The sequence below is a fragment of the Dysidea avara genome, chromosome 4 (genome assembly GCF_963678975.1).
Source record: "Dysidea avara chromosome 4, odDysAvar1.4, whole genome shotgun sequence".
NCBI lineage: Eukaryota > Metazoa > Porifera > Demospongiae > Dictyoceratida > Dysideidae > Dysidea > Dysidea avara.
In genome coordinates this window covers 7,611,276-7,625,512 of record NC_089275.1, presented here as the reverse complement: position 1 = coordinate 7,625,512, position 14,237 = coordinate 7,611,276, and the positions used below count along the sequence as shown (strand labels likewise).

The 14,237-nt window shown below is 35.5% G+C and overlaps 1 long non-coding RNA gene across 1 annotated transcript; it reads left to right on the top strand.

Annotated features, from left to right (window-relative positions):
• Window positions 1-3,563: 3,563 nt before the first annotated feature.
• On the top strand, window positions 3,564-4,443 carry LOC136253235 (uncharacterized). The gene is made up of 3 exons (XR_010700022.1): window positions 3,564-3,655; window positions 3,724-3,789; window positions 3,849-4,443. It is a non-coding gene; the product is annotated as an uncharacterized lncRNA (long non-coding RNA).
• The last annotated feature ends 9,794 nt before the right edge of the window (window positions 4,444-14,237 follow it).

Sequence of the window (14,237 nt, the reverse complement as noted above, 5' to 3'; positions counted from 1 at the left end):
TGTCAAGTGCTGGACAGCTGGATAACACCAGCAACTATTAATAACAAAGCTATTCGAGGGCATTGGCATTGAGCCTGCCCTCAGAATAGGCCAGATCAATACTGGTAGATGTTGGACAATGTACAGTAGAGCAATGACCCCTCAAACACATAATGGCTGATCTTAATAAAGAGAAGCAAAGTCTGCATTTCATCCAGTACAAACACCGATTATAATTCATTTCCCACTTGTCAGCAAACATAAAAGCAAGTTTCTTATACACGATGGTTGCAGTCGGTCCCATACCTCCACAAGCAGAAAAAACCAGAGGAGAAAAGCAACCTCTCATCATAAGCACGTCTCTTCTCTTAGTATTGTAGTGATATGATCCCTTTATATCTGGACACATACCATGGCCACTTGCCTCATCTACATTAAATACACTGGATTTCAAGTCCGTTGTCCTATTTAAACTCGCGCATTCTTGCACATAAATGAAACGCATGTGCGAGTTTAAATAGGACAACGGACTTGAAATCCAGTGTACTGCGGTTTTCCATGTCCTTGCAATGCAAAGCGTCATGTGCTAATATTGTGTCAGTATGCGCAGTTCTTTGAATACACCTGTAATGTTCTGTGGCTGTCGAGTTGTATGCGTAGGCATGCCTAAAGTCCTGTGAGTCAGTAGTTGTCACTGAAAATCCACTGTTGAACAACTGCGCACGTATACATGCTTGTATAGCGCATGACGCTTTGCATTGTAAGAACTTGGAAAACCGCAGTACTGCGGTTTTCCAAGTTCTTACAATGCAAAGCGTCATGCGCTATACAAACATGTGGTGCGCAGTTGTTCAACAGCGGAATTTTCAGTGACGACTACCGACTCACAGGACTTTAGGCATGCCTACGCATACAACTCGACAGCCACAGAATATTACAGGTGTATTTAAAGAACTGCGCATACTGACACATTATTAGCGCATGACGCTTTACATTGCAAGAACTTGGAAAACCGCAGTACCGGGGTTTTCAAGTCCGTTGTCCTATGTATTTTGGCGCATGCGCTTAGCAGTGCGAAAGAAATGGCAGATTCAAGTGAGATCAGGTAACTGTGTGTGCCCTATTATGATGGATGATTGTAAATGTGGTAAAACTATTACTCACTGTGTTGTTGTGACTCCTTTATCACCAGTGAATGGCCCTTCGGTTAGTAGGTTTTTAGCGCATGCGCAATTATAATAGGACAACGGACTTGAAAACCCCGGTACCCGGTACCGGGATTTTCAAGTCCGTTGTCCTATTATAATTGCGCATGCGCTAAAAAACCTACTAACCGAAGGGCCATTCACTGGTGATAGAAGAGTCACAACAACACAGTGAGCAATAGTTTTACCACATTTACAATCATCCATCATAATAGGGCACACACAGTTACCTGATCTCACTTGAATCTGCCATTTCTTTCGCACTGCTAAGCGCATGCGCCAAAATACATAGGACAACGGACTTGAAAACCCCGGTACTGCGGTTTTCCAAGTTCTTGCAATGCAAAGCGTCATGCGCTATATAAGCATGTATGTGCGCAGTTGTTCAACAGTGGATTTTCAGTGACAACTACTGACTGACAGGACTTCAAGCATGCCTACGCATACAACTCGACAGCCACAGAATATTACAGGTGTATTTAAAGAACTGCGCATACTGACACAATATTAGCGCATGATGCTTTGCATTGCAAGAACCTGGAAAACCGCAGTACCGGGGTTTTCAAGTCCGGTTTGTCCTATGTATTTTGACGCATGCGCTTAGCAGTGCGAAAGAAATGGCAGATTCAAGTGAGATCAGGTAACTGTGTGTACCCTATTATGATGGATGATTGTAAATTTGGTAAAACTATTACTCACTGTGTTGTTGTGACTCCTTTATCACCAGTGAATGGCCCTTCGGTTAGTAGGTTTTTAGCGCATGCGCAATTATAATAGGACAACGGACTTGAAAACCCCGGTAACAGGTCATAGATCCTTATACGCATGCGCACAGAGCACGCATGTATTCCGAGATGTATTCTTGTGAAACTTCTTCTTGCTTTCATTTCCAAACACTCTGAAATGTCTCTGCACGGACTGAAAACATCTTGCTGTTTGCATAAACCATCACCAAAGGCTTCCAGAACGACGAACTTACGAGCGTTGAGCAATTCACGTGATTGTCACCATGACAGTATAACTACGTGATAGAAACGGCGGGAACTCAGTTCAAACTGATGAAGATGTGCACGTCGTGCAGGATGCTTAAGTGTTTTTGGCTTCATGAGGGTATTCTTTAATAAGTATGGGCGTTTTGATCAGTGATATTAAGAAGGAGATGTTATAGTTCTTCAGTGACACCAGCCGAGATAAAACTGGCGGCACTTTAGAGAGGTAAGTTGCAATTGTAGCATGTGTTGACTGAGCGATGCCATTTAATCGTTTTCAATTTGTTTGCACACATGCACTTTCATTTGTACAACTGAAAATTGATTGTTAATGGTAACCCGGCGTATAGATTGGCTGCCATTGAAGTAACACAACACGCCGAAGTGATATATATATATATTTTTTCAATTTATTTAAACAGGGAAGGTAGCATCAGCAAAGCTGTTTTTCAGCTACGCCCTGTATACAGCATACATGTATAAAACTACATACATTTACAAATTAATATTAACTACAATTATATTGTTCTAAATAGCTACTCCTGAATTGAAATAAAGTTGATACGTGATACAAAGCAGCTGGCAGAGCGTTCCACAATATAGTACCTCTATAATATAGGCTTCTTTTCCCATAATTAGTCCGTAGCTGTGGAACAAACAAGCGATGAGCATTTCTGCTGATACGTCCCGTAACATTAACAGCATATTCAAATATGCCATGGAGATAATCTGGAGCCAACTTGTGCAATACTTTGTAAGTTTGTAGAATGGTATGAAACTTGCGTCGTTCAGTAAGGGACTGTCCTGAGATAGATGAGTCATTACAAAGAGAAATATACTTAGAGTGAAATCTTTCTAAACGTCTAGTTTGGCTTGCATTTGTTGGTTGCCACACCACATCACAATATTCTAGAATGGGCAGAAGATACACTTGGTACAGTAACTTCCTGACAGTAGGAGGAGGTTTTAGGCGATTAATAGAGTAGATTTTTCCCCTCACTCTTTTCAAAACATAATCTATATGATTTTGCCACGTTAAATATTGATCTATAAACAAACCTAGATACTTGGTTGATGTCACTTGCTTCAACATACTGTCATTAAGTGACAAGCATAAAGTCCCACCACTAACTCTTTGTCGTGTACCAATCAACATACAAACTGATTTATCAATGTTCAATTTAAATCCATTCACTGACATCCAATTAGAAACCTCCTCAAGGCCATTCTGAAGAACTTGCTCCACTCTTTCTAGTTGACTGCTACTATAGTGCAACTCTGTGTCATCAGCATACATGTTAACATCACATAAAGTAATTGAATTTGGCAAATCATTCACATATATTGAAAACAGCAGAGGTCCCAAGATAGACCCCTGAGGAACTCCAATAGTGATAGCTAATGCCTGACTTGTATGGTTGTCGAATGTAAAAATTTCAGGCTGTAGTGTTGGCTAACCAACTTAAGGATCCACTCCATCTGGTAAGCAAGCACATCAGTTCCTATCATTATCATTGTGTATGCATCATTGTGTATATGCATCATTGTAGCAAGTCTAACTAAAACCTGTAAGAATCTGGAAGGATTTCAGCATGAATATTGGCTGTCTAAACTTTGTGAGTTATTATTTAATTATATAAGTATGCACAGCTGATAATATATTATTATACTGCAGGGAAAAGCTATATTTCTGAGGCTGTGGCCAATTTGCTGAAGATTTTTTATTCGAGCCACACATTTGTAACAATTGTGATTTGTATGTGGAGAATTCTTTGGATGGAACATTTGTTGATGATTACTAAACAGATGGAACGTTTGTTGATCTTTACACAGATGGAACATTAATTTTTGTTGATGATCACTAAACAGATGGAACATATGTTGACCACTAAGCAAATGGAACATTTGTTGATCACTAAACAGATGGAGTATTTGTTGAACACTAAGCAGACAGACATTTGTTGATTACTAAACAGATGGAAATTTGTTGATCACTAAACAGACGGAACATTTGTTGAATACTAAACAGATGGAAATTTGTTGATCACTAAACAGATGGAACATTATTTGTTGATCTCTAAACAGACGGAAAATTTGTTGATCACTAAATGTACGGAAAAATTTGTTGAACACTAAACAGATGGAACATTTGTTATTCACTAAACAGATGGAACATTTGTTGAACACTAAACAGATGGAAATTTGTTGAACACTAAACAGATGGAAATTTGTTGAACACTAAACAGATGGAACATTTGTTGAACACTAAACAGATGGAACATTTGTTGATCACTAAACAGATGGAACATTTGTTAATCACTAAACAGATGGAACATTTGTTAATCACTAAACAGATGGAACATTTGTTAATCACTAAACAGATGGAACATTTTTTGAACACTAAACAGATGGAAATTTGTTGATCACTAAACAGATGGAACATTTGTTAATCACTAAACAGATGGAACATTTTTTGAACACTAAACAGATGGAATTTGTTGATCACTAAACAGATGGAACATTTGTTAATCACTAAACAGATGGAACATTTGTTGAACACTAAACAGATGGAACATTTGTTGATCACTAAACAGATGGAACATTTGTTAATCACTAAACAGATGGAACATTTTTTGAACACTAAACAGATGGAACATTTTTTGAACACTAAACAGATGGAACATTTTTTGAACACTAAACAGATGGAATTTGTTGATCACTAAACAGATGGAATTTGTTAATCACTAAACAGATGGAACATTTTTTGAACACTAAACAGATGGAACATTTTTTGAACACTAAACAGATGGAATTTGTTGATCACTAAACAGATGGAATTTGTTAATCACTAAACAGATGGAACATTTTTTGAACACTAAACAGATGGAAATTTGTTGATCACTAAACAGATGGAACATTTGTTGATCACTAAACAGATGGAACATTTGTTAATCACTAAACAGATGGAACATTTTTTGAACACTAAACAGATGGAATTTGTTGATCACTAAACAGATGGAATTTGTTAATCACTAAACAGATGGAACATTTTTTGAACACTAAACAGATGGAAATTTGTTGATCACTAAACAGATGGAACATTTGTTGATCACTAAACAGATGGAACATTATTTGTTGAACACTAAACAGACGGAAAATTTGTTGATCACTAAATGGATGGAAAAATTTGTTGAACACTAAACAGATGGAACATTTGTTATTCACTAAACAGATGGAACATTTGTTGAACACTAAACAGATGGAACATTTGTTAATCACTAAACAGATGGAACATTTGTTAATCACTAAACAGATGGAACATTTTTTGAACACTAAACAGATGGAAATTTGTTGATCACTAAACAGATGGAACATTTGTTAATCACTAAACAGATGGAACATTTTTTGAACACTAAACAGATGGAATTTGTTGATCACTAAACAGATGGAATTTGTTAATCACTAAACAGATGGAACATTTTTTGAACACTAAACAGATGGAACATTTGTTGAACACTAAACAGATGGAACATTTGTTGATCACTTAACAGACAGAACATATGATGATTACTAAAGGACAGGACTATAGTTACGGTACCGATGCAGGACATGTTGTATTACTGTACATGCTTTTATATTTTTGTAAAAGTTTTTTTTGTGTCGTGAAAAATTATAACAGAATTAGTAAACCTGCAATGGGGAATTCTTCAATGGTTTTATAGAAAATTTAACAAATGAAATACAATAAGGTTGTCAGATGATTTGTGATAAGATTCACAGAAAAATGCATTGCAAATTCTATAAACAATTCTACAATAAATATCACAATAGATTTCACAGGTGATTTTCCTTGGTATATTGTATTCAATTGGCCAACAATTCCATGGAGTATGTGGATAGTCATATTTGTTGTAAAATTTTGCATAATATTTATCAGTAACTTTTCCTGTGTTGTGAATGATCCATTAAAACTAATATTTCAGTAAAAATCAGATTGGGTCTCCACTGACCAAGAACCACTCAAATGGAGGTGCCCTATGAAAGAAATAACTAGATTTGCTATCCCATGGAGGATCCAGGATAGCAGCTAGAGCTCAGCAATGAGAATGAAAGGGTGCAATGCATTAATGGTAACATCATGTGCTAACTATGACTGAGGAATGGCATACTTTGCCTGAAAGCAAAGCTACAATAGATGACTGTTAAAAATTAATGGCAGCTAGCTTCTATGCCATGGCCACCAAGACCAAGGGAATGAAGGTGGCAAACTTACAGAATGGATCTAGGCTTTTTCTCCAGCATATGTCTACTAAAAGGGAAGCAATGGAGGTTCACTGCCCAAATCCCCATGCATGACACACACACACACACACACACATGTATGTGCTGCCAACACTCAGCTCATTGCCCAGAAATATGGTAATTGTTGCTGGTACAGCTAATGACAGCGCTCTTGTCCCTGGCCATCTGTTAGTAGACCAGGCAAGTACTGCCCATGTAGGCCTTGGAAGCCAACAACAGGGATCGCATCATACATAGAGTATTTTGATACTGGTGACTGCTTGAGTGTAGGTGAATGTTCTATTAGAGTATCTTGATCTTTTCCAGTTTTAGAGATATATCTCCTGAAGAGGATTTTAAATTATAGTAAAATTATCAATTTCATCTGGAATTATTTGTTACTACTAGTATAGCGGCACAACCAAAAAATTATGCACTTTTTCATAAAGCCATGAAACTTTCCACATAAATAGTACTCCTCAATACATGTACTTTTTAGATATAGTGCCATCGCTGATTCGACCTATGGTGACCTTTACAGCCATTTTTGTACAGAAAATTGATCATTTTTGTCTTTAACTCCCTGGGGCAATAATTAACTTGCTAAAACATGGTACCAAAATAAAGATCTTGTTGATAGAAACAACTTGGTTTTTATTTGAAGTCAATATGTGAATTCATTCTTAAGTTATGAGTATTTTTATTCGCTACAAAATTTGATAAATTTATGCATAATTATCTGCCCACAGGTAATTCACACCTCAAGGGCAGGTAAATTTATCAAATTTTGCAGCTAGTAAAAATGATCATAACTTTGTAATGAAATTACCAATTGACTTCAGATAAAAACCAAGTTGTTTCTATCAGCAAGATCTTTTGTTTGGCACCATGTTTTAACAAGTTAATTATTGCCTCAGGGAGTTAAAGACAAAAATGATAAATTTTCTGTACAAACAAAAATGGCCATAAAGGTCACCAAAGGTCAACTCAGCGATGGCACTATATCTAAAAGTGCATGTCATGAGGAATACTATTTATGTGGAAAGTTTCATGGCTTTATGAAAAAGTGCACAATATTGCCAATTTTGGGGGTTACGCCGCTATACTATACCTCTTATTTCCTGGCATATTCTGCAGATCCTACTATAATAATCTGCTATTCAAACTTCAGATATTTATCTCTGCGACTGTTTATATTATTAAGGTGCAATGATAAAGAGCAAAAAAAATAATAAGTAAACAGATTTTGAGTAAAATAACAGAATCACTGTTTGTGGTATTATAGCAGATTATAATAGTACTAGTATTGTAAACAATTTAGAGGGTGTAAAATAATTGAAGTCAAACACTGTTTTACACCTTCCTGTTTGCAATGTGATAACTATTAATCACATCTGACCATATTAATCTGATAGCTACAGCAACTGTTACTAAGCAGCAAATAAGCTACTGTATCAGCCAATCGCATGTTCCCTCAACCATTCTATTACTTTAAAGTGACATTTTATTTTAACAGCATGCACAATACTGAATAATCATATACTGCTGCTATGTACCTATCATGCACTGTGTAAGCAGGTGAAGAAATTTTAGTGCAAATCATGAGGGTACTAACTGTTTGAGATTGTGTCTTAAATGCACTTGAATAATATTATTGTTTTTGCATAAATTATTGCATTCGGCTCAACTTCCTAGAGGTGTGCGATAATCTTGATATTCCGATTGGTTATCACACACCTCTAGTATATACCTGTTAACTACCATTGCAAATCCAATCACGGTCACTATTATTCCATTCCACTGATGTATTCCAGTTAACTACAGTACCTAATAATGCACCTACTGTAGCAATGTATTGCAGTGGCGGATTTAGGGGGGTTTCAAGGTTTTCACGGAAGCCCCCTTTGAAAATTGATTGCGTATAACAATTAAATGCTTTAATTATTGCGGTGTGTGCCTCGATCGAGATACTCTAATAGAGCAGTCACAGTAGCTATTAAAGCAGTGTGTAGCAAGTTATTTCAGGTATTTTATGTACTATCAATAGGTTGTGACCTTTTTTTTTTTTTTTTTGGTCTCACCTTACCAAACCAGACAAGGTAGTACAAACTTGTGCATATCTCATGTCAGTGTATATCTCCACCTTCTAAACTGGAAATCCCCATTATAAATTCCTAGATCCACCACTGTATTGCCCCACTATCCATCCTAGGGCATATGTGGGAATTTGACACATATCAAATGCCCCATGCATAATAGGGCAAACCTATATAGTGTCAAATTCCCACCATTGGCCCCATTTGTAACGCGGGAGTTTGACATAGCATAGAAAGTTATAACAAAAAATACTTGGGCACTTAATGAACGATTGTCAAATGCCCCATAGTGGGGCAACAGTTTCGTGTCAATTCTCCCTGTATAGCCCCACCTATGCTCGAGGGGGGTAGGGAAACATTATACATTAATAGGTACATAACCACCAACAAAGTGCTGGTAAGAGTTTATATTCTACAAATAATGACTGTTCCTAGGTTGCAGGAGATGTTCTTAGTAGCAAATTGTACAGCAGTACCAACTTCTTATCAAGTGCAGCAATTTCAGATAACTGGTGTCCTGCAGCCAATTCTGATATATTATTATACAGTGTACTATATTGCATGTTGTTTTAGTTATCTATAAAAAGTATACTCTTAGTAAGACAAATATTTTTTAGCTAACTAAAATCAAATCCATATTATAACTAAATCTATAACTAAAAAACAACAGAATAACTTACCAAAACTAAATTTAAAACTAAAAAGAATTGAGAAAGATAACTAAAAGTAGAAAAGATGTTCTTATGCACAACTAAAACTGAAAGATTTTCATGTTCTTTACTAAAACTATAACTAAAACAACACAGACAATATAAACATAACTAAATCTATAACTAAATGAGTTAAGAAGGATTACTACAACTAAAACTAAAGCTAAAATCATTAAAGAAACAATAAAACTAAAACTCTTTACTAAAACAACACTATATATGTTGCTCAGACCAATGTATGCATACGTTCTACAGGTGGAAAGAAATACAGAATGACACTCTATTACGCCATGCTGTACATAGCATCCAAACATCAATATATGCTATAGTTTGTGACTATATATAAGTGGTGGCTTAGTTAACTAAAGCTAAACCTTAAAGTACTTTTAATAAGACAAATATGTACTAGTTGACTAAAACTAAAATTATACCTAAAAGCAAATCAATATTATTATAACTAAAACAATAACTAAAAAACAACAGAATAATTTACCAAAACTAAATCTAAAACTAAAAAGATTTGAGAAAGATAACTAAAACTATAACTAAAACCAAACAATTTTCTTATGTACAACTAAAACTATAACTAAAACTAAAAGGTTTTATAAATTTTACTAAAGCTATAAGTATAACTACAAGATTATCACACTTTTAACTAAAACTTAAGCAACACAGAGAATATAACCATAACTAAATCAATAACTAAAAGGAATATTATACTATATATAACTAAAACTAAAGTTATTGACAAAACTGACTATGATTATGACTAAAACTAAATCCTTACTATAAACAATTTTATTTATTACATTATTGACTAACAAAAATATTCAATATGCCAGCTAATAAAAAGCACAATAATAGGCTGGAGTGTTAAAACTAGCATATTAGGCAATTATGGAGCTTAATTCCATGGAAATAGATTGATGCTCCAAGTCAGTAGAAATTGTAAATTGCAATAGAGCACTCATTATATGCATTGTACATAGTTCATTAGATCAATACTCTCTAATAGAACAATCACTTTGCATTGAAATACTCTAATAGAGCATTCACTGATTAAAATGTTCCAAGATAATTGTAAGAAATGTTGTTAACCTAGAAACATAATACAAGCATAATAGGAACACTCAAAGACCATAATAGGTGAAATTCCTGAAAGCATTTGGGCAAAATTTTGAGCATATTTGACTAAGGCCTAAATAACAATTTACTGTACATATACGGTTACTAGGTTATTGAGAATGCAATGAAATTATGTAGCTGTATCAGGACTTGTAATATAAGCCAACTAACAGCTGTATATCTTAAAGCTACTGTGGCTCAATTGCAATTCATATGATTCCTTTTTCACACAATATGTATGTATAGAGATATACAGCAGTCAGAGATTAATAAATAAGCTGGAGGCTGATCAAACTGTGCCCATGAAATTCTTACCATAAAACTTTAGACTATTGCATTGGTGGAGTAATGGGGTTATGGCATTTTCTCCCTTGTGAACATTACAGGTAAAAGAATAGAGGTGGTTTGTGTGTGTTTGTGTGTTTGTGTGTGTGTGTGTGTGTGTGTGTGTGTGTGTGTGTGTGTGTGTGTGTGTGTGTGTGTGTGTGTGTGTGTGTGTGTGTGTGTGTGCTAATCAGCTATAGGAGCAAGAAATGAACAAGTGAAGGTGTAACAATACCAGAAAGCATCCAACTAACTGCTGTTGTTTGGCCAAGTCTGTGCAAGCAAAGCTTGAATAGTCTTTGATTGCCAGCTATGGATTGAGAGCTGCATGCAAGCACATTACATAGCTACATGATGAAAGATTTTATACATAAAAGGTTGTTTGGGATAACATGATTATGTATTCACCACAAATTAAACTAGCTGATTATCATTCTACTTATGCACCTATCAAAGTTTTGCCCCACCTACCCCCATGCAGGCAAGGAGGGGGAATAGGAGTTACAGGATTTGGCCAAATTCAAAGTCTAATCCCCTACACTGGGGCAAAATTGTTGGTCTAGTCTCCATCTGAATACCTCAATCCTTTGTTTCAAGCATTGCCTAAACCCCGGGCCTACAATTTTTTTTCTAATATCCTTGTTATACCCCTTGTTTGCCCACATGGGGGTAGGTGCTCCAAAACTTTGATAGGTGCATTACTAAGAGAACTCACCAATGACAGGGGTGTATTGTTTTTAGGAGTTTTAAAACCCTACCTATAATCTAGGATACATATATACCCAGCGATCATAAAACAAGAATATATCATGGACAAGACTCTCACTTGTTGACTACTCTAAATGATAATGTTACCATAACAGAGTATACAATGTCATGTTATTCAGGAAGAATTTTGAAAAGAGATTTCCACTACAGCTAAGTGACTGTCATATTAGAGTAGTTTAATGTCTGACTGCTTTATTAGAGTACTCACCAATATTATTCATCAGAATAATACCACAAGTGTTACTATTGTGTAAGAAACTGTTAGCTACTTAAGATGAAGGTTTAAAATGTGTTATAGATTCCAGATTCTAGAAACCTGAAGTTTCATTTCTCAATGTTTGCAATCCGTGCTGGTACAATTTTTACAAATACTGTTAAATTTAAAACACTATGTTCTATCTTACACAAAATTTCAGGCACTCTCTGAGCATGCATCGCATTCTAAATAGAGCAGTCAGTGAAATGTTCTAATAGAACAGTCACTACATGTAACAATATACTACAGCTAAAAACTTGCATCTGCAGCACTATTCCATGGGTACACTTTGCTTGCTAGGAATTTCAGGACCTAACTAGTGACCTTCACTAGTTTGTTTTTACTTCGTTTAACACTCAGACTACTGGCATTTGACAGTCTGCAAAATTAAATCTTTTGGGAGCTTGGACCCCCAGACCCTACATCCTGGATCTACTTTCCAGTGGAAACCCCCTTTGAAAAATCCAAGGCACACCCCTTAAAGAACTTAGAAATCACTCTTTAAAGGAGGGTTACCTGAAGCCATTGGAAACCTTCATCCTTTGCCCCCTGTAAAAGAACATTCCACTAACAGTACCATACATCATGTATGTTGTGAGCAACATTCCTGGGAGATGTACATATATTTCATTTTTAAAGCTACGGCAACCACTGCTAAAGGAATGCACTCCTAACACTGCTCTTGGTGACTGTGGAGGGCCTATTTGAGGATCATGCGTTGACATTAATAATACTTTACTTAATTAAATCCTTGTGAAAATGGGAGCAATGATGGTAGCAAATACTGGATGGCACAACAATTTCTCAAGAACAGGTACTGTGCCAACAATACTGAGATATAAATAGCCAGATACTGTAGTATGCATTGCACAAAATCAGGTGTGTGATCTGATCCAAATTGTAGAACTCAGTAGTCCAATTGAAGATAAATTGATGGAACTACGTACTGTAGTGACACCAACATGGGGTTTAGAAGTTCTTTGGAGGGATTTGAATATTTTAGTGATCCTGGTCATAACATTAATGAACGTCTGGTCCCATTCTCCCAGTTATATACACTGTAAAAAATAAGTAGTAAATACTGAGGCAAATAATAAATACCGTTAAATAAGTAGTAAATACTGAGGCAAATAATAAATACCATTAAATAAGTAGTAAATACTGAGGCAAATAATAAATACCGTTAAATAAGTAGTAAATACTGAGGCAAATAATAAATACCATTAAATAAGTAGTAAATACTGAGGCAAATAATTAATACCGTTGGAAATTCTTAGTGACGGTCACTAAAATGTACAGTGCCATTCACTGTTTGCTACAGTATTCACTACTTATTTTTTTACAGTGTATTATTATATACCATGCAATAGAGATATAAGCCAATGGGCATCCTCTTTATAGGTTATATATATGCATGCCTGTATACCAGTAGCTCTAGAGCTATCCATGGAATGGAAAATAATTAACTGTACATGATGTGCACTTATATAGAGACTAAGACTACATACTTTATAGCTATATATGGACAACACTTTCATCATAAACAATGTATATGGAATCCTGCAAAACACTAGAAAACATAAAACCCTTTTACTTTCCTTATAAACAATTATAGCATTTCCTATTTCGTTATAATTTGATTTTTGGTGTCAAATGACAAAATAAATACCGCAAAAGTAGTACACAGTTTATATGGCTGCAATAAATTACCACTCAATGAATGTGAACTTATAACAGGATTGTTCATATGATACCTAAAGAAGTGTATAAACAAATAGCTACTGTATGATAAAGGGATCTTAGTAGTAACCTGTTTAGTGTTTACATACATATATTATGTGACTGAGTATAGGAAATTCACCTGTATGTGTACAGTGTCTGTTGATTCACAGAAAAATGTTACTTTAATATTAAAAGTATTGTAACTCACAAGCCCTGGCAGCTATGAGAATGAATTTTTCATTAAAAGATGGAGCAATTCATTGCCTTTAAATTCAATTCATGACATGCTGTAGTATAGATAATTAACGTTAAGTATCTATGGCTGTTGTCATAGCACCTATAAATAACAGAATTTTTAAGGCCACTGTTGAAGTGGATAGTGTGGTGAAGCATGCAATTGTGGATTGCATATCAGCAAGTTTCTGGTTGCTGGGAAGGGTCTGACTCAAACTGATTTGGACCCTATATATTCATATTGGTGATGGTATTATTCTGTGCCATTCTTTCATTACCTATAGGGTCTGTGGTAGAGTGCTACAGCAGTGTCGCCAGTGTGAATGCTAAGTTGACTGTTAGTGTCCCGTGTTGCAGCAGTGTTTGAGGCTATGCAAAAAAATCTGTCTTGTGACAGTTCATTGTCCATATTGACTAAGACCATTGTGCACCAAGCTGTAGTAATAGACATTCTTCTTTACGCTGTAGAGACATGGCCTGTCAAACACAGATATTAACATTTATTGAAAGTTTCCGTTGTCATTGTTTGAGAAACATCTTGTGTATTT